The sequence below is a fragment of the Myxine glutinosa genome, chromosome 3, assembly GCF_964187855.1.
Source record: "Myxine glutinosa chromosome 3, kmMyxGlut1.1, whole genome shotgun sequence".
Lineage (NCBI taxonomy): Eukaryota > Metazoa > Chordata > Myxini > Myxiniformes > Myxinidae > Myxine > Myxine glutinosa.
This window is the reverse complement of record NC_136263.1, coordinates 1,553,095-1,579,548: the sequence shown is the minus strand read 5'-3', so window position 1 is coordinate 1,579,548 and position 26,454 is coordinate 1,553,095. Positions and strand designations below refer to the sequence as shown.

Here is a 26,454-nt window from a genome sequence, read left to right as displayed (position 1 = left end):
GGATCATTGATAGGTTCCATACGAATGGAAGAGGAAACTGGGGTGGAAAGGGCTAAACGAGCCTGCAGTCCAATAATGATGATATCAGAGAAAGATCGAACCATGTTGGGTCATTGCATCTGTAGATCATAACAGACCGAACCATGTCGGGTCATCACGTCCGTAGATCATAACATACTGAACCATGTCGGGTCATCACGTCCGTAGCCCATAACAGACTGAACCATGTCGGGCCATCGCATCCGTAGATCATAACAAAATGAACCATGTCGGATCATCACGTCCGTAGATCATAACAGACCGAACCATGTTGGGTCATCGCATCCGTAGATCATAACAAAATGAACCATGTCGGGTCATCTCGTCCGTAGATCATAACATACTGAACCATGTCGGGTCATCGCATCCATAGATCATAACAAATGGAACCATGTCAGGTCATTGCATCCGTAGATCATAACAAAATGAACCATGTCGGGTCATCTCGTCCGTAGATCATAACATACTGAACCATGTTGGGTCATCACGTCCGTAGATCATAACAGACTGAACCATGTCTAGTCATCGCATCTGCAGATCATAACAGACTGAACCATGTCGGGTCATCGCATCCGTAGATCATAACAAAATGAACCATGTCGGGTCATCTCGTCCGTAGATCACAACATACTGAACCATGTTGGGTCATCACATCCGTAGATCTGCAGATCGGAGATCTGCGATCATAACATACTGAACCATGTCGGGTCATCTCGTCCGTAGATCATAACATACTGAACCATGTTGGGTCATCGCATCTGTAGATCATAACAGACTGAACCATTTCGGGTCATCGCATCTGTAGATCATAACAGACTGAACCATGTCAGGTCATCGCATCCATAGATCATAACAGACTGAACCATGTCGGGTCATCACATCCGTAGATCATAACAGACTGAACCTGTGATCGGACGAGATGACCCGAGTGCTGGTTCTGGCACCCAGCCATGGCAGGACCCAGCCATGGCAGGACCATGGCAGGATCATAACAAAATGAACCATGTCGGGTGCTGGTTCTGGCACCCAGCTCTGCTCACCAAACTCTCCTCTTTTGGTATCCATGGAAATCTCCACGCATGGCTGGCGGACTTCCTCTCTAGTCGTAGTCAACGTGTGGCCCTGAATGGGTTTCTCTCATCTCCTCTTCCTGTTCAGGCTGGAGTTCCCCAAGGCAGTGTTCTGGGCCCTGTGCTTTTTCTGGTCTTCATCAATGATCTCTCTGACTCTCCTGAAAATCCTCTCTATCTCTTTGCTGACGACTCTACTCTCTGTCGCTCTATTCTTCATCCCTCAGATCGGCAGTCTGCAGCCTCCTCACTCTCTGCAGACCTTGACAAAATCACAGACTGGGCAAACAAGTGGAACATGTCTTTCAATCCTGACAAATCTCACACTCTTACGATGTCTCTCCGAAAAGACCGACTGGACAACCCTCCCATCCACTTTCTGAATAATCCTCTCCAAGAAGTTCTGTCACTCAAGCTTTTGGGTCTCACTATCTGCCATGATCTTTCCTGGAAAAACCACATTTCAAATCTGGCCTCCAAAGCCAGTCGCCGACTGGGCATCCTCCGTCGTGCGAAGTCCTTCCTTGGCACACCTGAGCTCCTCACCACATACAAGGCTTTCATCCGCAGCTCAATGGAATACTGCTCTCCCCTCTGGGCTGGTGCTCCTGCCTCACACCTAGCTCGCCTTCACGCTGTTGAAACCAAAGCATTCAGAATCATTGGAATCTCCCGCGATGAAGCTAACTCCAAAGGCCTCTCACTCACTCACCGCAGGCAGGTTGGTGGTCTTTCCGTCTTCTACCGACTCCTCTCTGTCCTTGCCCCCACAGCTCTCTCTGGGCTCTGTCCCACAAATATTCCTACAGGTCGCACAAGATCTGCCTGCAACCCTCTTTTGGTTAAACTGCCAAAATCAAGACTCTCTGCTCACCTTCACTCCTTCATTCCTCTTTTCTCCCACCTCTGGAACAAACTCCCTCACTCTCTTCAATCCCACTCCACCCTCCAAGTCTTTAAAACAGCTGTTCACCACCATCTCTTATCTTCCCCCATCCAAAACCTTGATCTTTTCTACCCCCGCTAATTTCACCCCAATTCCACTTTTTGAAATACCAACTTCTGTCCTGGAAGTCCTTGGTGACCTTGTGCTTTATACTTCTCCCTTCCCCCCCCCCCCCCCTTCCCATGCCTCCTCCCCCCGGGCCCTCTCCCTTCCACACATCTCCCTGCTCTCTGATGTTGTGTTTGTGTGCTTCCCCTTTTCTCCCCATCTTGTCTTCCGCTCCCTCTTTTTGTGTATTTTGTTTGTCTGGTCGATTTGTTTGTGAAGTAAATGTTCGCTCTTTCACGAGCCTCGATTCAGTATACAAAAAAAAAGAAGAAAAAAAAAAAAAAAAGAACCATGTCAGGTCATCACATCCATAGATCATAACAAACTGAACCATGTCGGGTCAACTCGTCCGTAGATCATAACATACTGAACCATGTCGGGTCATCGCAGCCGTAGATCATAACAAACGGAACCATGTTGGGTCATCGCATCCATAAATCACAGCAGACTGAACCATGTCGGGTCATCTCGTCCGTAGATCATAACAGACTGAACCATGTCGGGTCATCGCATCCGTAGATCATAACAGACTGAACCATGTTGGGTCATCTCGTCCGTAGATCATAACAGACTGAACCATGTCAGGTCATCGCATCCGTAGATCATAACAGACTGAACCATGTCGGGTCATCTCATCCATAGATCATAACAAACTGCACCATCTCGGGTCATCTCGTCCGTAGATCATGACAAACTGAACCATGTAGGGTCATCACATCCATAGATCATAACATACTGAACCATGTCAGGTCATCTCATCCGTAGATCATAACATACTGAACCATGTCGGGTCATCACATCCGTAGATCATAACAGAATGAACCATGTCGGGTCATCTCGTCCGTAGATCATAACAAACGGAACCATGTCGGGTCCTCTTGTCCGTAGATCATAACAGACTGAACCATGTAGGGTCATCGTATCCGTAGATCATAACAGACCGAACCATGTTGGGTCATCGCATCCGTAGATCATAACAAAATGAACCATGTCGGGTCATCTCGTCCGTAGATCATAACATGCTGAACCATGTCGGGTCATCGCATCCGTAGATCATAACAGACTGAACCATGTCGGGTCATCGCATCTGTAGATCATAACAGACCGAACCATGTCGGGCCATCACGTCCATAGATCATGACAGACTGAACCATGTCGGGTCATCGCATCCGTAGATCATAACAAAAGGAACCATGTCGGGTCATCTCGTCCGTAGATCATAACATACTGAACCATGTCGGGTCATCGCATCCGTAGATCATAGACTGAACCATGTCGGGTCATCTCGTCCGTAGATCATAACATACTGAACCATGTCGGGTCATCTCGTCCGTAGATCATAACATACGGAACCATGTCGGGTCATCACGTCCGTGGATCATAACAGACTGAACTATGTCGGGTCATCGCATCTGTAGATCACAGCAGACTGAACCATGTTGGGTCATCTCGTCCGTAGATCATAACAGACGGAACCATGTCAGGTGATCGCATCCGTAGATCATAACAGACTGAACCATGTCAGGTCATCTCGTCCGTAGATCATAACAAACTGCACCATCTCGGGTCATCTCGTTCGTACAAACTGAACCATGTCGGGTCATCGCATCCGCAGATCATAACAGAATGAACCATGTCGGGTCATCGCATCCGTAGATCATAACAGACCGAACCATGTCGGGTCATCTCGTCCGTAGATCATAACAAACTGCACCATCTCGGGTCATCTCGTCCGTAGATCATAACAAACTGAACCATGTCGGGTCATTACATCCGTAGATCATAGCAGACGGAACCATGTCGGATCATCGCTTCCGTAGATCATAACAGACTGAACCATGGCGGATCATCGCATCTGTAGATCATAACAGACTGAACCATGTCGGGTCATCTCATCCGTAGATCATAACAGACTGAATCATGTCGGTCATCTCATCCGTAGATCATCACAGACTGAACCATGTCGGGTGTTCTCGTCCGTAGATCATAACAGACCAAACCATGTCGGGTCATCTCGTCCGTAGATCATAACAAACTGAACCATGTCGGGTCATCTCGTCCGTAGATCATAACAAACAGAACCATGGTGGATCATCACGTCCGTATATCATAACAGACTGAACCATGGCGGATCATCGCTTTCCAGGGTCTTACCGAAAAAATGTGTGAGAAACTGCTGGAAGGTCGCCTTGCGAGTCGGGGTGGATGCTCGATGCCACAGGTAGTGTCAATGTTGAGTAAACGAAATGATCCTCCGGAACTCGGCTGAGATGTCCTCTTGGTTGTCGCAGGTGTTCGCCGTTCGTAGGAGAGAATGAACGAAGAAATGAGACTGGTCGTACGAGCGCAGATGATCGAGGCGCGTGGTCATTCATTTGCGATCGGGTTGCCGGGGCGTAGAGGGCGTGGCAAATACGAACGGGGCGGGACGTTAGAGGGCCGGGTGGGCGGAGTCATCATTTCATTTTACGCCGCATTGTCCGTCGTACGCACCTTGGTATAATACAGGTATACAGCCAGGTATCAAGTGTTAAGGGGGATTAAAGGGATTTGTCTACGATAAATGAATCGGAATGTTTATAAACCTGATCTAAGTAAAGTTTTAACAATGACTTTTAACAATGTTTTTTAAAGTTTAACAATGAGTGCAAATTAATTTACTCACTCTATTAAATACGTTCATTTTATAGATAAAAGTGATAAATCCCATGTTAATATGGCGATCATTAGGATTTAATACATGTATTTACTGCCAACGCAATGTCATGGAGATCTGGCCCTGGGAAGATGCTTGCTGTCATTGTCTCCGCGGATGTCGATTAGGGGATCGGAGCCTATCAACACTACCCGATCAATCGTCACTCGACTACCCGATCAATCCTCATTCGACTACCCGATCGTCACTCGACTACCCGATCGTCACTCGACTACCCGATCAATCCTCATTCGACTACCCGATCCTCATTCGACTACCCGATCGTCACTCCACTACCCAAACGTCACTCGACTACCCGAGCGTCACTCCACTACCCGATCGTCACTCGACTACCCGATCGTCACTCCGCTACCCGATCCTCATTCGACTACCCGATCCTCATTCGACTACCCGATCGTCACTCCACTACCCAAACGTCACTCGACTACCCGAGCGTCACTCCTCTACCCGATCGTCACTCGACTACCCGATCGTCACTCCGCTACCCGATCCTCATTCGACTACCCGATCGTCACTCCACTACCCAAACGTCACTCGACTACCCGAGCGTCACTCCTCTACCCGATCGTCACTCGACTACCCGATCGTCACTCCGCTACCCGATCCTCATTCGACTACCCGATCCTCATTCGCCTACCCGATCGTCACTCCGCTACCCGATCGTCACTCGACTACCCGATCGTCACTCCGCTACCCGATCGTCACTCCACTACCCGATCCTCATTCGACTACCCGATCGTCACTCCACTACCCGATCGTCACTCGACTACCCGATCGTCACTCCACTACCCAAACGTCACTCGACTACCCGAGCGTCACTCCTCTACCCGATCGTCACTCGACTACCCGATCGTCACTCCGCTACCCGATCCTCATTCGACTACCCGATCGTCACTCCGCTACCCTATCCTCATTCGCCTACCCGATCGTCACTCCACTACCCGATCCTCATTCGACTACCCGATCGTCACTCCACTACCCGATCGTCACTCGACTACCCGATCCTCATTCGACTACCCGATCGTCACTCCACTACCCGATCGTCACTCGACTACCTGATCCTCATTCGACTACCCGAGCGTCACTCCTCTACCCGATCGTCACTCGACTACCCGATCGTCACTCCGCTACCCGATCCTCATTCGACTACCCGATCGTCACTCCACTACCCGATCCTCATTCGACTACCCGATCGTCACTCCGCTACCCTATCCTCATTCGCCTACCCGATCGTCACTCCACTACCCGATCGTCACTCGACTACCCGATCCTCATTCGACTACCCGATGGTCACTCGACTACCCGATCCTCATTCGACTACCCGATCGTCACTCCACTACCCGATCGTCACTCCACTACCCGATCGTCACACTACCCGATCAATTGTCACTCCACTACCCGATCGTCACTCCACTACCCGATCGTCACACTACCCGATCAATTGTCACTCCACTACCCGATCGTCACTCCACTACCCGATCGTCACACTACCCGATCAATCGTCAGTCGACGACCCGATCCTCATTCGACTACCCGATCTATCGTCACACTACCCGATCAATCGTCACTCGACTACCTAATCAAACTTCACTCGACTACCCGATCAAGCGTCACTCGACTACCCGATCAATCGTCACTCGACTACCTAATCAAACTTCACTCGACTACCCGATCAATCGTCACTCGACGACCCGATCCTCATTCGACTACCTGATCAATCGCCACTCGACGACCCGATCCTCATTCGACTACCTGATCAATCGCCACTCGACGACCCGATCGCTCGTCACTCAACCACCCGATTGGTTTCGACTGAATTGGTCTTTCGGCGCGGATCATGGTCAATGGAAGAGCATGAAGGCACAACAGGTGGGAGATACGCTGGATGGTCTAATGGTACCACACTTACCTCTCAGACTGTTTAGCCGAGCCGAGCGACTACTTCGCAGGTAGGAAGTTCAATCACACCTTGAAGCAACGTCCCTTGGATGGACATTAAGCTGGCCGTCCTGTGTGCCTGCATGATCTGGTGGACGTGAATGATCCCACGGTGTCTTTCACGAAGAGTAAGCCGATTATCCTGAACAAATGACAAATCCCAACGTTGAGCACTGCAGGGAAGGCAGGGACTCCGTCGCTACCTAAAAGTGGGGTAGGGAGGGGGGTGGGGGGGGTGGAGGTGCGGGGAAAGATGGGGGCGCGAGAGGAGTAGGCGGTGGGGAACGTTACAGTATGAATGGTGAAGTCAATCACCCGGGAATTCTCGGCCCTGCACATTGTTCATTCTGGACGAAATCAGCTGGAGTGTATTCTGAGTATTTAATCCGACCGCCTACGTCACGTTTCATTGAAATAATTTAACTGATAAAAATGGCGCTTTTAATTTTGATCTTTTCCTTGATGCCAAAATGTATTATTGTGATTCAAAAACCAAATAAATAATTCAACATGTCAAATAAATCAAACCAATCAAATCAAATAATAATTCAACATGTCAAATAAATCAAACCAATCAAATCAAATAATAATTCAACATGTCAAATAAATCAAACAAATAAAATCCAATAATAATTCAACATGTCAAATAAATCAAACAAAACAAATCAATTAAGAATTCAACATGTCAAATAAATCAAACAAAACAAATCAAATAATAATTCAACATGTCAAATAAATCAAACAAAACAAATCAAATAATAATTCAACATGTCAAATAAATCAAACAAAACAAATCAAATAATAATTCAACATGTCAAATAAATCAAACAAAACAAATCAAATAATAATTCAACATGTCAAATAAATCAAACAAAACAAATCAAATAATAATTCAACATGTCAAATACATCAAACAAAACAAATCAAATAATAATTCAACATGTCAAATAAATCAATCAAATCAAATCAAATAATAATTCAACATGTCAAATAAATCAAACAAAACAAATCAAATAATAATTCAACATGTCAAATAAATCAAACAAAACAAATCAAATAAATAATTCAACATGTCAAATAAATCAATCAAATCAAATCAAATAATAATTCAACATGTCAAATAAATCAAACAAAACAAATCAAATAATAATTCAACATGTCAAATAAATCAAACAAAACAAATCAAATAAATAATTCAACATGTCAAATAAATCAATCAAATCAAATCAAATAATAATTCAACATGTCAAATAAACAAATCAAATCAAATAATAATTCAACATGTCAAATAAACAAATCAAATCAAATAAATAATTCAACATGTCAAATAAATCAAACAAAACAAATCAAATAATAATTCAACATGTCAAATAAATCAAACAAAACAAATCAAATAATAATTCAACATGTCAAATAAATCAAACAAAACAAATCAAATAAATAATTCAACATGTCAAATAAATCAATCAAATCAAATCAAATAATAATTCAACATGTCAAATAAATCAAACAAAACAAATCAAATAATAATTCAACATGTCAAATAAATCAAACAAATCAAATCAAATAATAATTCAACATGTCAAATAAATCAATCAAATCAAATAATAATTCAACATGTCAAATAAATCAAAAAAAACAAATCAAATAATAATTCAACATGTCAAATCAATCAATCAAATCAAATAATAATTCAACATGTCAAATAAATCAAACAAAACAAATCAAATAATAATTCAACATGTCAAATAAACAAATCAAATCAAATAATAATTCAACATGTCAAATAAATCAATCAAATCAAATCAAATAATAATTCAACATGTCAAATAAATCAAACAAAACAAATCAAATAATAATTCAACATGTCAAATAAATCAAACACAACAAATCAAATAAATAATTCAACATGTCAAATAAATCAAACAAAACAAATCAATTAAGAATTCAACATGTCAAATAAATCAAACAAAACAAATCAAATAATAATTCAACATGTCAAATAAATCAAACAAAACAAATCAAATAATAATTCAACATGTCAAATAAATCAAACAAAACAAATCAAATAATAATTCAACATGTCAAATAAATCAAACAAAACAAATCAAATAATAATTCAACATGTCAAATAAATCAATCAAATCAAATCAAATAATAATTCAACATGTCAAATAAATCAAACAAAACAAATCAAATAATAATTCAACATGTCAAATAAATCAAACAAAACAAATCAAATAAATAATTCAACATGTCAAATAAATCAATCAAATCAAATCAAATAATAATTCAACATGTCAAATAAATCAAACAAAACAAATCAAATAATAATTCAACATGTCAAATAAATCAAACAAAACAAATCAAATAATAATTCAACATGTCAAATCAATCAATCAAATCAAATAATAATTCAACATGTCAAATAAATCAAACAAAACAAATCAAATAATAATTCAACATGTCAAATAAACAAATCAAATCAAATAATAATTCAACATGTCAAATAAATCAATCAAATCAAATCAAATAATAATTCAACATGTCAAATAAATCAAACAAAACAAATCAAATAATAATTCAACATGTCAAATAAATCAAACACAACAAATCAAATAAATAATTCAACATGTCAAATAAATCAAACAAATCAAATCAAATAATAATTCAACATGTCAAATACATCAAACAAATCAAATCGAATAATAATTCAACATGTCAAATAAATCAAACAAAACAAATCAATTAAGAATTCAACATGTCAAATAAATCAAACAAAACAAATCAAATAATAATAATAGCCGTAGATGATTCTGTCTGTCTGTCTGTCTGTTGGGCGTCTGTCCGGGGTGTGGCTTACTCGGTTTGCAGAGTAGCTCCACCCATAGCTCCACCCATTCTGGGAGTGGCTTCATATAATTATAAACAAATATCCACCATTTTATTAACTCGCATAGCTTTGAGGCCTGTTTTGTAGGCCCGTGGTGTCTTGCTCTCTCTCCCAGTTTTATTTCAAATCAAATTCGATATATCATTTCATTTTTCACAGTCGCTAGCATAGTTTTAGACTCGGTTGAAAAAAAACGGGAAGAAAATCTAATGAAAGTTGCCGTTTATAGAACGAAATGAATTCTCAAACACCTGTAACTTCAAGGCCATTGAGTCTCTCTCACGCCTTTATCTCCAATCTAACTCACCATATGATTCCATTTTTATCGATGGTTTTCAGACTCGGTGTCAGCAATAATTGAGAACATTCCACACACGCGGGAAAATGCAGAGATATATTTTTTTAAATCGCGTCATGGTGTATCATACACCGCCCAACATGACACCGACAGCAACGTGTCGATACATATTAAAAATTCGATATATCATTTCATTTTTCACAGTCGCTAACATAGTTTTCGACTCGGTTGAAAAGAAACGGGAAGAAAATCCGATGAAAGTTGCCGTTTATAGAACGAAATGAATTCTCAAAGGCCTGTAACTTCAAGGCCATTGAGTCTCTCTCACGCCTTTATCTCCAATCTAACTCACCATATGATTTCATTTTTATCGATGGTTTTGGACTCGGTGTCAGCAATAATTGAGAACATTCCACACACGCGGGAAAATGCAGATATATTTTTAAAAATCGCGTCAAGGTGTATCATACACCGCCCAACATGACACTGACGGCAACGTGTCGATATATATTTAAAATTCGCTTTTGCTTTTCCGTTAGGATATATTACTTTTTCGTTTGATGACAGTCGTCACAAAAACGTCAACAATGATGCCGACATATATTTCTTCGTTTTTATTTCATTCAACATTATTAGCCGGAAGTAAAATATGTTTCAGGAAATTACCGAGATATTTCTTCGTTTTTTAAAATTAGTTATGTGCGCATACACTTTAAATAGGTTTATTTGAAATCTTTAATTTTCCACAATATAATTTACTTGCCATTTATCATTTGATGATTACGAGACAAATTCCTCTTGAGGATCGTGACAATTCATGCGCTGCGTGGAAACTTCTATTTCCAAAATGAATGAGACGATCGATGAAGAACGCTGACTTGAACAGGATGTAGCAAGAAAACTAATGAGACGGGCGAACGAGTCTATCGACGAACGTCAATGTAAACTTGCGGGGTCACCCGTGCGAATCCCACGGGCATGGATGTGTGTGACATTTCGACATATTGAGTTGGATGCTGCACATTCATTTTTACAAAATGGTTACTGGCAAGTCATCAGATCCAGAAATGGTGTAATGAACACAATTTATTTACGCGCAAGCACGAAAGCAAGACGGGCCGATTTCCGATTCCGACGGGCCGACGGGCGAGACGGGCGAGATGGGCCGTTTTGGAGCAAGAAAAAGAGCGAGACGGGAGAAAAACGAGAGAAACGAGACGGGGAAAGCCGATTGGAGAGGCGAGTGAGGAGCGATTGGAGAGGCGAGTGAGGAGCGATTGGAGAGGCGAGTGAGGAGCGATTGGAGAGGCGAGTGAGGAGCGATTGGAGAGGAGAGTGAGGAGCGATTGGAGAGGAGAGTGAGGAGTGATTGGAGAGGAGTGTGAGGCGCGATTGGAGAGGAGTGTGAGGCACGATTGGAGAGGAGTGTGAGGCGCGATTGGAGAGGTGTGTGAGGGACGATTGGAGAGGAGTGTGAGGCGCGATTGGAGAGGAGTGTGAGGCGCGATTGGAGAGGAGTGTGAGGCGCAATTGGGGAGGAGTGTGAGGCGCGATTGGAGAGGAGTGTGAGGCGCGATTGGAGAGGAGTGATTGGAGGGGAGTGTGAGGTGCGATTGGAGAGGAGTGAGGCGCGATTGGAGAGGAGTGTGAGGCGCGATTGGAGAGGAGTGTGAGGCACGATTGGAGAGGCGTGTGAGGGATTGGAGAGGAGAGGAGTGTGAGGGATTGGAGAGGTGAGGGATTGGAAAGGAGAGGAATGTGAGGGATTGGAGAGGAGAGGAGTGCTAGGTGGAGAGAGGAGAGTGTCAGGTGGAGACAGGAGAGTGTCAGGTGGAGAGGAGTGAGGAGTCACATATTATGTGAAATAAATAAATTGTGTTCATCACACCATTTCTGGATCTGATGACTTGCCAGTAACCATTTTGTAAAAATGAATGTGCAGCATCTAACTCAATATGTCGAAATGTCACACACATCCATGCCCGTGGGATTCCCACGGGTGACCCCGCGAGTCAAATAATAATTCAACATGTCAAATACATCAAACAAATAAAATCAAATAGTAATTAAACATGTCAAATAAATCAAACAAAACAAATCAAATGATAATTCAACATGTCAAATAAATCAAACAAAACAAATCAATTAAGAATTCAACATGTTAAATAAATCAAACAAAACAAATCAAATAATAATTCAACATGTCAAATCAATCAATCAAATAAAATAATGATTCAACATGTCAAATCAATCAATCAAATCAAATGATAATTCAACATGTCAAATAAATCAAACAAATCAAATCAAATAATAATACAACATGTCAATAAATCAAACAAAACAAATCAATTAAGAATTCAACATGTCAAATAAATCAAACAAAACAAATCAAATAATAATTCAACATGTCAAGTAAATCAAACACAACAAATCAAATAATAATTCAACATGTCAAATAAATCAAACAAAACAAATCAATTAAGAATTCAACATGTCAAATAAATCAAACAAATCAAATGAGAATTCAACATGTCAAATAAATCAAACAATCAAATAATAATTCAACATGTCAAATAAATCAATCAAATCAAATCAAATAATAATTCAACATGTCAAATAAATCAAAGAAAACAAATCAAATAATAATTCAACATGTCAAATCAATCAATCAAATCAAATAATAATTCAACATGTCAAATAAATCAAACAAAACAAATCAAATAATAATTCAACATGTCAAATAAATCAAACAAATCAAATGAGAATTCAACATGTCAAATAAATCAAACAAATCAAATCAAATAATAATTCAACATGTCAAATAAATCAAACAAAACAAATCAAATAATAATTCAACATGTCAAATCAATCAATCAAATCAAATAATAATTCAACATGTCAAATAAATCAAACAAAACAAATCAATGAAGAATTCAACATGTCAAATAAATCAAACAAAACAAATCAAATAATAATTCAACATGTCAAATCAATCAATCAAAACAAATCAAATAAGAATTCAACATGTCAAATAAATCAAACCAATCAAATCAAATAAGAATTCAACATGTCAAATAAATCAAACAAAACAAATCAAATAAGAATTCAACATGTCAAATAAATCAAACAAAACAAATCAAATAAATAATTCAACATGTCAAATAAATCAAACAAAACAAATCAAATAAGAATTCAACATGTCAAATAAATCAAACAAATCAAATCAAATAAAAATTCAACATGTCAAATAAATCAAACAAAACAAATCAAATAAAAATTCAACATGTCAAATAAATCAAACCAATCAAATGAAATAATAATTCAACATGTCAAATAAATCAAACAAAACAAATCAAATAAAAATTCAACATGTCAAATAAATCAAACAAATCAAATCAAATAAGAATTCAACATGTCAAATAAATCAAACAAATCAAATCAAATAAGAATTCAACATGTCAAATAAATCAAACCAATCAAATGAAATAATAATTCAACATGTCAAATAAATCAAACAAAACAAATCAAATAAAAATTCAACATGTCAAATAAATCAAACAAAACAAATCAAATAACAATTCAACATGTCAAATAAATCAAACAAAACAAATCAAATAATAATTCAACATGTCAAATAAATCAAACAAATAAAATCAAATAACAATTCAACATGTCAAATAAATCAAACAAATAAAATCAAATAACAATTCAACATGTCAAATAAATCAAACAAAACAAATCAAATAATAATTCAACATGTCAAATAAATCAATCAAATCAAATCAAATAATAATTCAACATGTCAAATAAATCAAACAAATCAAATGAAATAATAATTCAACATGTCAAATAAATCAAACAAAACAAATCAAATAATAATTCAACATGTCAAATAAATCAAACAAATCAAATGAAATAATAATTCAACATGTCAAATAAATCAAACAAAACAAATCAAATAATAATTCAACATGTCAAATAAATCAAACAAATCAAATAATAATTCAACATGTCAAATAAATCAAACAAAACAAATCAAATAATAATTCAACATGTCAAATAAATCAAACAAAACAAATCAAATAATAATTCAACATGTCAAATAAATCAAACAAAACAAATCAAATAATAATTCAACATGTCAAATAAATCAAACAAAACAAATCAAATAATAATTCAACATGTCAAATACATCAAACAAAACAAATCAAATAATAATTCAACATGTCAAATAAATCAAACAAAACAAATCAAATAAATAATTCAACATGTCAAATAAATCAATCAAATCAAATCAAATAATAATTCAACATGTCAAATAAATCAAACAAAACAAATCAAATAAGAATTCAACATGTCAAATAAATCAAACAAATAAAATCAAATAACAATTCAACATGTCAAATAAATCAAACAAAACAAATCAAATAATAATTCAACATGTCAAATAAATCAAACAAATAAAATCAAATAATAATTCAACATGTCAAATAAATCAAACAAAACAAATCAAATAAAAATTCAACATGTCAAATAAATCAAACCAATCAAATGAAATAATAATTCAACATGTCAAATAAATCAAACAAAACAAATCAAATAAAAATTCAACATGTCAAATAAATCAAACAAATCAAATCAAATAAGAATTCAACATGTCAAATAAATCAAACAAATCAAATCAAATAAGAATTCAACATGTCAAATAAATCAAACCAATCAAATGAAATAATAATTCAACATGTCAAATAAATCAAACAAAACAAATCAAATAAAAATTCAACATGTCAAATAAATCAAACAAAACAAATCAAATAACAATTCAACATGTCAAATAAATCAAACAAAACAAATCAAATAATAATTCAACATGTCAAATAAATCAAACAAATAAAATCAAATAACAATTCAACATGTCAAATAAATCAAACAAATAAAATCAAATAACAATTCAACATGTCAAATAAATCAAACAAATAAAATCAAATAACAATTCAACATGTCAAATAAATCAAACAAAACAAATCAAATAATAATTCAACATGTCAAATAAATCAATCAAATCAAATCAAATAATAATTCAACATGTCAAATAAATCAAACAAATCAAATGAAATAATAATTCAACATGTCAAATAAATCAAACAAAACAAATCAAATAATAATTCAACATGTCAAATAAATCAAACAAATCAAATGAAATAATAATTCAACATGTCAAATAAATCAAACAAAACAAATCAAATAATAATTCAACATGTCAAATAAATCAAACAAATCAAATAATAATTCAACATGTCAAATAAATCAAACAAAACAAATCAAATAATAATTCAACATGTCAAATAAATCAAACAAAACAAATCAAATAATAATTCAACATGTCAAATAAATCAAACAAAACAAATCAAATAATAATTCAACATGTCAAATAAATCAAACAAAACAAATCAAATAATAATTCAACATGTCAAATACATCAAACAAAACAAATCAAATAATAATTCAACATGTCAAATAAATCAAACAAAACAAATCAAATAAATAATTCAACATGTCAAATAAATCAATCAAATCAAATCAAATAATAATTCAACATGTCAAATAAATCAAACAAAACAAATCAAATAATAATTCAACATGTCAAATAAATCAAAAAAAACAAATCAAATAATAATTCAACATGTCAAATCAATCAATCAAATCAAATAATAATTCAACATGTCAAATAAATCAAACAAAACAAATCAAATAATAATTCAACATGTCAAATAAACAAATCAAATCAAATAATAATTCAACATGTCAAATAAATCAATCAAATCAAATCAAATAATAATTCAACATGTCAAATAAATCAAACAAAACAAATCAAATAATAATTCAACATGTCAAATAAATCAAACACAACAAATCAAATAAATAATTCAACATGTCAAATAAATCAAACAAAACAAATCAATTAAGAATTCAACATGTCAAATAAATCAAACAAAACAAATCAAATAATAATTCAACATGTCAAATAAATCAAACAAAACAAATCAAATAATAATTCAACATGTCAAATAAATCAAACAAAACAAATCAAATAATAATTCAACATGTCAAATAAATCAAACAAAACAAATCAAATAATAATTCAACATGTCAAATAAATCAATCAAATCAAATCAAATAATAATTCAACATGTCAAATAAATCAAACAAAACAAATCAAATAATAATTCAACATGTCAAATAAATCAAACAAAACAAATCAAATAAATAATTCAACATGTCAAATAAATCAATCAAATCAAATCAAATAATAATTCAACATGTCAAATAAATCAAACAAAACAAATCAAATAATAATTCAACATGTCAAATAAATCAAACAAAACAAATCAAATAATAATTCAACATGTCAAATCAATCAATCAAATCAAATAATAATTCAACATGTCAAATAAATCAAACAAAACAAATCAAATAATAATTCAACATGTCAAATAAACAAATCAAATCAAATAATAATTCAACATGTCAAATAAATCAATCAAATCAAATCAAATAATAATTCAACATGTCAAATAAATCAAACAAAACAAATCAAATAATAATTCAACATGTCAAATAAATCAAACACAACAAATCAAATAAATAATTCAACATGTCAAATAAATCAAACAAATCAAATCAAATAATAATTCAACATGTCAAATACATCAAACAAATCAAATCGAATAATAATTCAACATGTCAAATAAATCAAACAAAACAAATCAATTAAGAATTCAACATGTCAAATAAATCAAACAAAACAAATCAAATAATAATAATAGCCGTAGATGATTCTGTCTGTCTGTCTGTCTGTTGGGCGTCTGTCCGGGGTGTGGCTTACTCGGTTTGCAGAGTAGCTCCACCCATAGCTCCACCCATTCTGGGAGTGGCTTCATATAATTATAAACAAATATCCACCATTTTATTAACTCGCATAGCTTTGAGGCCTGTTTTGTAGGCCCGTGGTGTCTTGCTCTCTCTCCCAGTTTTATTTCAAATCAAATTCGATATATCATTTCATTTTTCACAGTCGCTAGCATAGTTTTAGACTCGGTTGAAAAAAAACGGGAAGAAAATCTAATGAAAGTTGCCGTTTATAGAACGAAATGAATTCTCAAACACCTGTAACTTCAAGGCCATTGAGTCTCTCTCACGCCTTTATCTCCAATCTAACTCACCATATGATTCCATTTTTATCGATGGTTTTCAGACTCGGTGTCAGCAATAATTGAGAACATTCCACACACGCGGGAAAATGCAGAGATATATTTTTTTAAATCGCGTCATGGTGTATCATACACCGCCCAACATGACACCGACAGCAACGTGTCGATACATATTAAAAATTCGATATATCATTTCATTTTTCACAGTCGCTTAAATAGTTTTCGACTCGGTTGAAAAGAAACGGGAAGAAAATCCGATGAAAGTTGCCGTTTATAGAACGAAATGAATTCTCAAAGGCCTGTAACTTCAAGGCCATTGAGTCTCTCTCACGCCTTTATCTCCAATCTAACTCACCATATGATTTCATTTTTATCGATGGTTTTGGACTCGGTGTCAGCAATAATTGAGAACATTCCACACACGCGGGAAAATGCAGATATATTTTTAAAAATCGCGTCAAGGTGTATCATACACCGCCCAACATGACACTGACGGCAACGTGTCGATATATATTTAAAATTCGCTTTTGCTTTTCCGTTAGGATATATTACTTTTTCGTTTGATGACAGTCGTCACAAAAACGTCAACAATGATGCCGACATATATTTCTTCGTTTTTATTTCATTCAACATTATTAGCCGGAAGTAAAATATGTTTCAGGAAATTACCGAGATATTTCTTCGTTTTTTAAAATTAGTTATGTGCGCATACACTTTAAATAGGTTTATTTGAAATCTTTAATTTTCCACAATATAATTTACTTGCCATTTATCATTTGATGATTACGAGACAAATTCCTCTTGAGGATCGTGACAATTCATGCGCTGCGTGGAAACTTCTATTTCCAAAATGAATGAGACGATCGATGAAGAACGCTGACTTGAACAGGATGTAGCAAGAAAACTAATGAGACGGGCGAACGAGTCTATCGACGAACGTCAATGTAAACTTGCGGGGTCACCCGTGCGAATCCCACGGGCATGGATGTGTGTGACATTTCGACATATTGAGTTGGATGCTGCACATTCATTTTTACAAAATGGTTACTGGCAAGTCATCAGATCCAGAAATGGTGTAATGAACACAATTTATTTACGCGCAAGCACGAAAGCAAGACGGGCCGATTTCCGATTCCGACGGGCCGACGGGCGAGACGGGCGAGATGGGCCGTTTTGGAGCAAGAAAAAGAGCGAGACGGGAGAAAAACGAGAGAAACGAGACGGGGAAAGCCGATTGGAGAGGCGAGTGAGGAGCGATTGGAGAGGCGAGTGAGGAGCGATTGGAGAGGCGAGTGAGGAGCGATTGGAGAGGCGAGTGAGGAGCGATTGGAGAGGAGAGTGAGGAGCGATTGGAGAGGAGAGTGAGGAGTGATTGGAGAGGAGTGTGAGGCGCGATTGGAGAGGAGTGTGAGGCACGATTGGAGAGGAGTGTGAGGCGCGATTGGAGAGGTGTGTGAGGGACGATTGGAGAGGAGTGTGAGGCGCGATTGGAGAGGAGTGTGAGGCGCGATTGGAGAGGAGTGTGAGGCGCAATTGGGGAGGAGTGTGAGGCGCGATTGGAGAGGAGTGTGAGGCGCGATTGGAGAGGAGTGTGAGGCGCGATTGGAGAGGAGTGATTGGAGGGGAGTGTGAGGTGCGATTGGAGAGGAGTGAGGCGCGATTGGAGAGGAGTGTGAGGCGCGATTGGAGAGGAGTGTGAGGCACGATTGGAGAGGCGTGTGAGGGATTGGAGAGGAGAGGAGTGTGAGGGATTGGAGAGGTGAGGGATTGGAAAGGAGAGGAATGTGAGGGATTGGAGAGGAGAGGAGTGCTAGGTGGAGAGAGGAGAGTGTCAGGTGGAGACAGGAGAGTGTCAGGTGGAGAGGAGTGAGGAGTCACATATTATGTGAAATAAATAAATTGTGTTCATCACACCATTTCTGGATCTGATGACTTGCCAGTAACCATTTTGTAAAAATGAATGTGCAGCATCTAACTCAATATGTCGAAATGTCACACACATCCATGCCCGTGGGATTCCCACGGGTGACCCCGCGAGTCAAATAATAATTCAACATGTCAAATACATCAAACAAATAAAATCAAATAGTAATTAAATATGTCAAATAAATCAAACAAAACAAATCAAATGATAATTCAACATGTCAAATAAATCAAACAAAACAAATCAATTAAGAATTCAACATGTTAAATAAATCAAACAAAACAAATCAAATAATAATTCAACATGTCAAATCAATCAATCAAATAAAATAATGATTCAACATGTCAAATCAATCAATCAAATCAAATGATAATTCAACATGTCAAATAAATCAAACAAATCAAATCAAATAATAATACAACATGTCAATAAATCAAACAAAACAAATCAATTAAGAATTCAACATGTCAAATAAATCAAACAAAACAAATCAAATAATAATTCAACATGTCAAGTAAATCAAACACAACAAATCAAATAATAATTCAACATGTCAAATAAATCAAACAAAACAAATCAATTAAGAATTCAACATGTCAAATAAATCAAACAAATCAAATGAGAATTCAACATGTCAAATAAATCAAACAATCAAATAATAATTCAACATGTCAAATAAATCAATCAAATCAAATCAAATAATAATTCAACATGTCAAATAAATCAAAGAAAACAAATCAAATAATAATTCAACATGTCAAATCAATCAATCAAATCAAATAATAATTCAACATGTCAAATAAATCAAACAAAACAAATCAAATAATAATTCAACATGTCAAATAAATCAAACAAATCAAATGAGAATTCAACATGTCAAATAAATCAAACAAATCAAATCAAATAATAATTCAACATGTCAAATAAATCAAACAAAACAAATCAAATAATAATTCAACATGTCAAATCAATCAATCAAATCAAATAATAATTCAACATGTCAAATAAATCAAACAAAACAAATCAATGAAGAATTCAACATGTCAAATAAATCAAACAAAACAAATCAAATAATAATTCAACATGTCAAATAAATCAATCAAAACAAATCAAATAAGAATTCAACATGTCAAATAAATCAAACCAATCAAATCAAATAAGAATTCAACATGTCAAATAAATCAAACAAAACAAATCAAATAAGAATTCAACATGTCAAATACATCAAACAAATCAAATGAAATAATAATTCAACATGTCAAATAAATCAAACCAATCAAATGAAATAATAATTCAACATGTCAAATAAATCAAACCAATCAAATCAAATAAGAATTCAACATGTCAAATAAATCAAACAAATCAAATCAAATAAGAATTCAACATGTCAAATAAATCAAACCAATCAAATGAAATAATAATTCAACATGTCAAATAAATCAAACAAAACAAATCAAATAAAAATTCAACATGTCAAATAAATCAAACAAAACAAATCAAATAACAATTCAACATGTCAAATAAATCAAACAAAACAAATCAAATAATAATTCAACATGTCAAATAAATCAAACAAATAAAATCAAATAACAATTCAACATGTCAAATAAATCAAACAAATAAAATCAAATAACAATTCAACATGTCAAATAAATCAAACAAAACAAATCAAATAATAATTCAACATGTCAAATAAATCAATCAAATCAAATCAAATAATAATTCAACATGTCAAATAAATCAAACAAATCAAATGAAATAATAATTCAACATGTCAAATAAATCAAACAAAACAAATCAAATAATAATTCAACATGTCAAATAAATCAAACAAATCAAATGAAATAATAATTCAACATGTCAAATAAATCAAACAAAACAAATCAAATAATAATTCAACATGTCAAATAAATCAAACAAATCAAATAATAATTCAACATGTCAAATAAATCAAACAAAACAAATCAAATAATAATTCAACATGTCAAATAAATCAAACAAAACAAATCAAATAATAATTCAACATGTCAAATAAATCAAACAAAACAAATCAAATAATAATTCAACATGTCAAATAAATCAAACAAAACAAATCAAATAATAATTCAACATGTCAAATACATCAAACAAAACAAATCAAATAATAATTCAACATGTCAAATAAATCAAACAAAACAAATCAAATAAATAATTCAACATGTCAAATAAATCAATCAAATCAAATCAAATAATAATTCAACATGTCAAATAAATCAAACAAAACAAATCAAATAAGAATTCAACATGTCAAATAAATCAAACAAATAAAATCAAATAACAATTCAACATGTCAAATAAATCAAACAAAACAAATCAAATAATAATTCAACATGTCAAATAAATCAAACAAATAAAATCAAATAACAATTCAACATGTCAAATAAATCAAACAAAACAAATCAAATAATAATTCAAAATGTCAAATAAATCAAACAAATCAAATAAGAATTCAACATGTCAAATAAATCAAACAAATGAAATGAAATAATATTTCAACATGTCAAATAAATCAAACAAAACAAATCAAATAAGAATTCAACATGTCAAATAAATCAAACAAATAAAATCAAATAACAATTCAACATGTCAAATAAATCAAACAAAACAAATCAAATAATAATTCAACATGTCAAATAAATCAAACAAATAAAATCAAATAACAATTCAACATGTCAAATAAATCAAACAAAACAAATCAAATAATAATTCAAAATGTCAAATAAATCAAACAAATCAAATAAGAATTCAACATGTCAAATAAATCAAACAAAACAAATCAATTAAGAATTCAACATGTTAAATAAATCAAACAAATCAAATCAAATAATAATTCAACATGTCAAATAAATTAAATAAAGCAAATCCAATAATAATTCAACATGTCAAATACATCAAACAAATCAAATAAGAATTCAACATGTGAAATAAATCAAACAAAACAAATCAATTAAGAATTCAACATGTCAAATAAATCAAACAAAACAAATCAAATAAAAATTCAACATGTCAAATACATCAAAGAAATCAAATCAAATAATAATTCAACATGTCAAATAAATCAAACAAAACAAATCAAATAAGAATTCAACATGTCAAATAAATCAAACAAAACAAATCAATTAAGAATTCAACATGTCAAATAAATCAAACAAAACAAATCAAATAATAATTCAACATGTCAAATACATCAAAGAAATCAAATCAAATAATAATTCAACATGTCAAATAAATCAAACAAAACAAATCAAATAATAATTCAACATGTCAAATAAATCAAACAAAACAAATCAATTAAGAATTCAACATGTCAAATCAATCAATCAAATCAAATAATAATTCAACATGTCAAATAAATCAAACAAAACAAATCAAATAATAATTCAACATGTCAAATAAATCAAACAAAACAAATCAAATAATAATTCAACATGTCAAATAAATCAAACCAATCAAATAATAATTCAACATGTCAAATCAATCAATCAAATCAAATGATAATTCAACATGTCAAATAAATCAAACAAATCAAATCAAATAATAAAACAACATGTCAATAAATCAAACAAAACAAATCAATTAAGAATTCAACATGTCAAATAAATCAAACAAATCAAATAATAATTCAACATGTCAAATCAATCAATCAAATCAAATAATAATTCAACATGTCAAATCAATCAATCAAATCAAATGATAATTCAACATGTCAAATAAATCAAACAAATCAAATCAAATAATAATACAACATGTCAATAAATCAAACAAAACAAATCAATTAGGAATTCAACATGTCAAATAAATCAAACAAATCAAATAATAATTCAACATGTCAAATAAATCAAACACAACAAATCAAATAATAATTCAACATGTCAAATAAATGAAACAAATCAAATCAAATAAGAATTCAACATGTCAAATAAATCAAACAAATCAAATGAGAATTCAACATGTCAAATAAATCAAATTCTGGGCAATTTCTTGTCAAATTCTGGGCCCCGTGCTTTTTCTGGTCTTCATCAATGATCTCTCTGACTCTCTTGAAAATCCTCTTTATCTCTTTGCTGATGACTCCACTCTCTGCCGCTCCATTCCTCTTCCCTCAGATCGGCAGTCTGCAGCCTCCTCACTCTCTGAAGACTTGGACAAAATCACAGACTGGTCAAACAAGTGGACCATGTCTTTCAATCCTGACAAATCTCACACACTTACTATGTCTCTCCGAAAAGATCGACTGGACAACCCTCCCATCTACTTTCTCAACAATCCTCTCCAAGAAGTTCTGTCGCTCAAGCTTTTGGGTCACTATCTGCCATGATCTTTCTTGGGAAAACCACATCTCCAAGCTGGCCTCCAAAGCCAGTCGCCGACTGGGCATCCTCCGTCGTGCGAAGTCCTTCCTCGGCACACCTGAGCTCCTCACCACATACAAGGCTTTCATCCGCAGCTCAATGGAATACTGTTCTCCCCTATGGGCCGGTGCTCCTGCCTCACACCTAGCTCGGCTTCACGCTGTTGAAACCAAAGCTTTCAGAATTATTGGAATCTCCCGCGATGAAGCTATCTCTGAGGGCCTTTCACTCACTCACCGTAGGCAGGTAGGTGGTCTTTCTGTCTTCTACCGACTCCTCTCCGGCCTTGCACCCCCAGCTCTCTCTGTGCTCTGTTCCCCAAATATTCCTACAGGTCGCACAAGATCTGCCAGCAACCCTCTGATGGTTAAACTGCCGAAATCTCGGCTCACTGCTCACCTTCACTCTTTCATTCCTCTTTTCTCCCGCCTCTGGAACAAACTCCCTCACTCCCTTCAATCCCACTCCTCCCTCCAGGTCTTTAAAACAGCTGTTCACCACCATCTCTTATCTTCCCCCATCCAAAACCTTGATCTTTTCTACCCCCGCTAATTCACCCCAGATCCACCTTGTTTGAAATTCCAACTTCTTTCCTGGAAGTCCTGGCAGTGTCCATATGTTTTATACATCTCCCACCGCCCCCTTCCCATGCCCCCCCCCCCAAAGCCCTCGCCCTCTCTCAGATCTCTCAATGTCTCCATGTCTCTCGGTCCCTGCTCTCAAATGTTGTGTTTGTGTCCTTCCCCCTCTCTCCCCATCATGTCTACCGCTCCCGATGTTATATGTTTTATGTGTCGGTTTGTCTTTCTGTGTGATTAATGTTCGCTCTTTCACGAGCCTCGATCTTGTATACAAAAAAAACAAAACAAAAAAAAAAAATCAAATAAAATCAAATAATAATTCAACATGTCAAATAAATCAATCAAATCAAATCAAATAATTATTCAACATGTCAAATAAATCAAATAAAACAAATCAAATAATAATTCAACATGTCAAATCAATCAATCAAATCAAATAATAATTCAACATGCCAAATAAATCAAACAAAACAAATCAAATAATAATTCAACATGTCAAATAAATCAAACAAATCAAATCAAATAATAATTCAACATGTCAAATACATCAAACAAATCAAATCGAATAATAATTCAACATGTCAAATAAATCAAACAAAACAAATCAATGAAGAATTCAACATGTCAAATAAATCAAACAAAACAAATCAAACAAAACCTCAATGCCAAACAGGAAATTAGAGCAGTCTCCCTTGACATATCACGTGCCTTCGATACGGTCTGGCACCCCGCTCTGCTCACCAAACTCTCCTCTTTTGGTATCCATGGAAATCTCCACGCATGGCTGGCGGACTTCCTCTCTAGTCGTAGTCAACGTGTGGCCCTCAATGGGTTTCTCTCATCTCCTCTTCCTGTTCAGGCTGGAGTTCCACAAGGCAGTGTTCTAGGCCCTGTCCTTTTTCTGGTCTTCATCAATGATCTCTCTGACTCTCTTGAAAATCCTCTGTATCTCTTTGCTGATGACTCTACTCTCTGTCGCTCCATTCTTCATCCCTCAGATCGGCAGTCTGCTGCCTCCTCACTCTCTGCAGACCTGGACAAAATCACAGACTGGGCAAACAAGTGGAACATGTCTTTCAATCCTGACAAATCTCACACTCTTACGATGTCTCTCCGAAAAGACCGACTGGACAACCCTCCCATCCACTTTCTGAATAATCCTCTCCAAGAAGTTCTGTCACTCAAGCTTTTGGGTCTCACTATCTGCCATGATCTTTCCTGGGAAAACCACATTTCAAATCTGGCCTCCAAAGCCAGTCGCCGACTGGGCATCCTCCGTCGTGCGAGGTCCTTCCTTGGCACACCTGAGCTCCTCACCACATACAAGGCTTTCATCCGCAGCTCAATGGAATACTGCTCTCCCCTCTGGGCTGGTGCTCCTGCCTCACACCTAGCTCGTCTTCACGCTGTTGAAACCAAAGCATTCAGAATCATTGGAATCTCCCGCGATGAAGCTAACTCCAAGGGCCTCTCACTCACTCCTCACCGCAGGCAGGTTGGTGGTCTTTCCATCTTCTACCGACTCCTCTCTGGCCTTTCCCCCCCAGCTCTCTCTGGGCTCTGTCCCGCAAATATTCCTACAGGTCGCACAAGATCTGCCTGCAACCCTCTTATGGTCAAACTGCCAAAATCAAGACGCTCTGCTCACCTTCACTCCTTCATTCCTCTTTTCTCCCGCCTCTGGAACAAACTCCCTCACTCTCTTCAATCCCACTCCACCCTCCAGGTCTTTAAAACAGCTGTTCACCACCATCTCTTATCTTCCCCCATCCAAAACCTTGATCTTTTCTACCCCGCTAATTTCACCCCAATTCCACTTTTTTGAAATACCAACTTCTGTCCTGGAAGTCATTGGTGTCCTTGTGTTTTATACTTCTCCCTCCACCCCCCCTCCCCTTCCCATGCCTCCTCCCCCCAAGCCCTCTCCCTTCCACACATCTCCCTGCTCTCAAATGTTGTGTTTGTGTGCTTCACCTTCTCTCCCCATCTTGTTTTCCGCTCCCGCTTTTTATATATTTTGTTTGTCTGGTTGATTTGTTTGTGAAGTAAATGTTAGCTCTTTCACGAGCCTCGATTCAGTATACAAAAAAAATAATAATAATAATAATAAAAAAAATCAAATAATAATTCAACATGTCAAATACATCAAACAAATCAAATCAAATAGTAATTCAACATGTCAAATAAATCAAACAAAACAAATCAAATAATAATTCAACATGTCAAATAAATCAAACAAAACAAATCAATTAAGAATTCAACATGTCAAATAAATCAAACAAAACAAATCAAATAATAATTCAACATGTCAAATCAATCAATCAAATAAAATAATGATT

At 35.5% G+C, this 26,454-nt stretch overlaps 2 protein-coding genes across 2 annotated transcripts in view; one reads left to right on the top strand and one right to left on the bottom strand.

Moving 5' to 3' along the window:
• Window positions 1–4,505, bottom strand: part of KCNK18 (potassium two pore domain channel subfamily K member 18) — a 68,230-nt gene extending 63,725 nt beyond the window's left edge. The window contains exon 1 of the mRNA XM_068111353.2: window positions 4,318–4,505. The gene's annotated coding sequence lies outside the window, so the exon portion shown is untranslated. The remainder of the gene's footprint in view (window positions 1–4,317) is intronic.
• The window catches only part of PDCD11 (programmed cell death 11), a 698,902-nt gene that overhangs the window by 440,643 nt on the left and 231,805 nt on the right, over window positions 1–26,454 (top strand). The gene's annotated exons all lie outside the window — the stretch shown is intronic.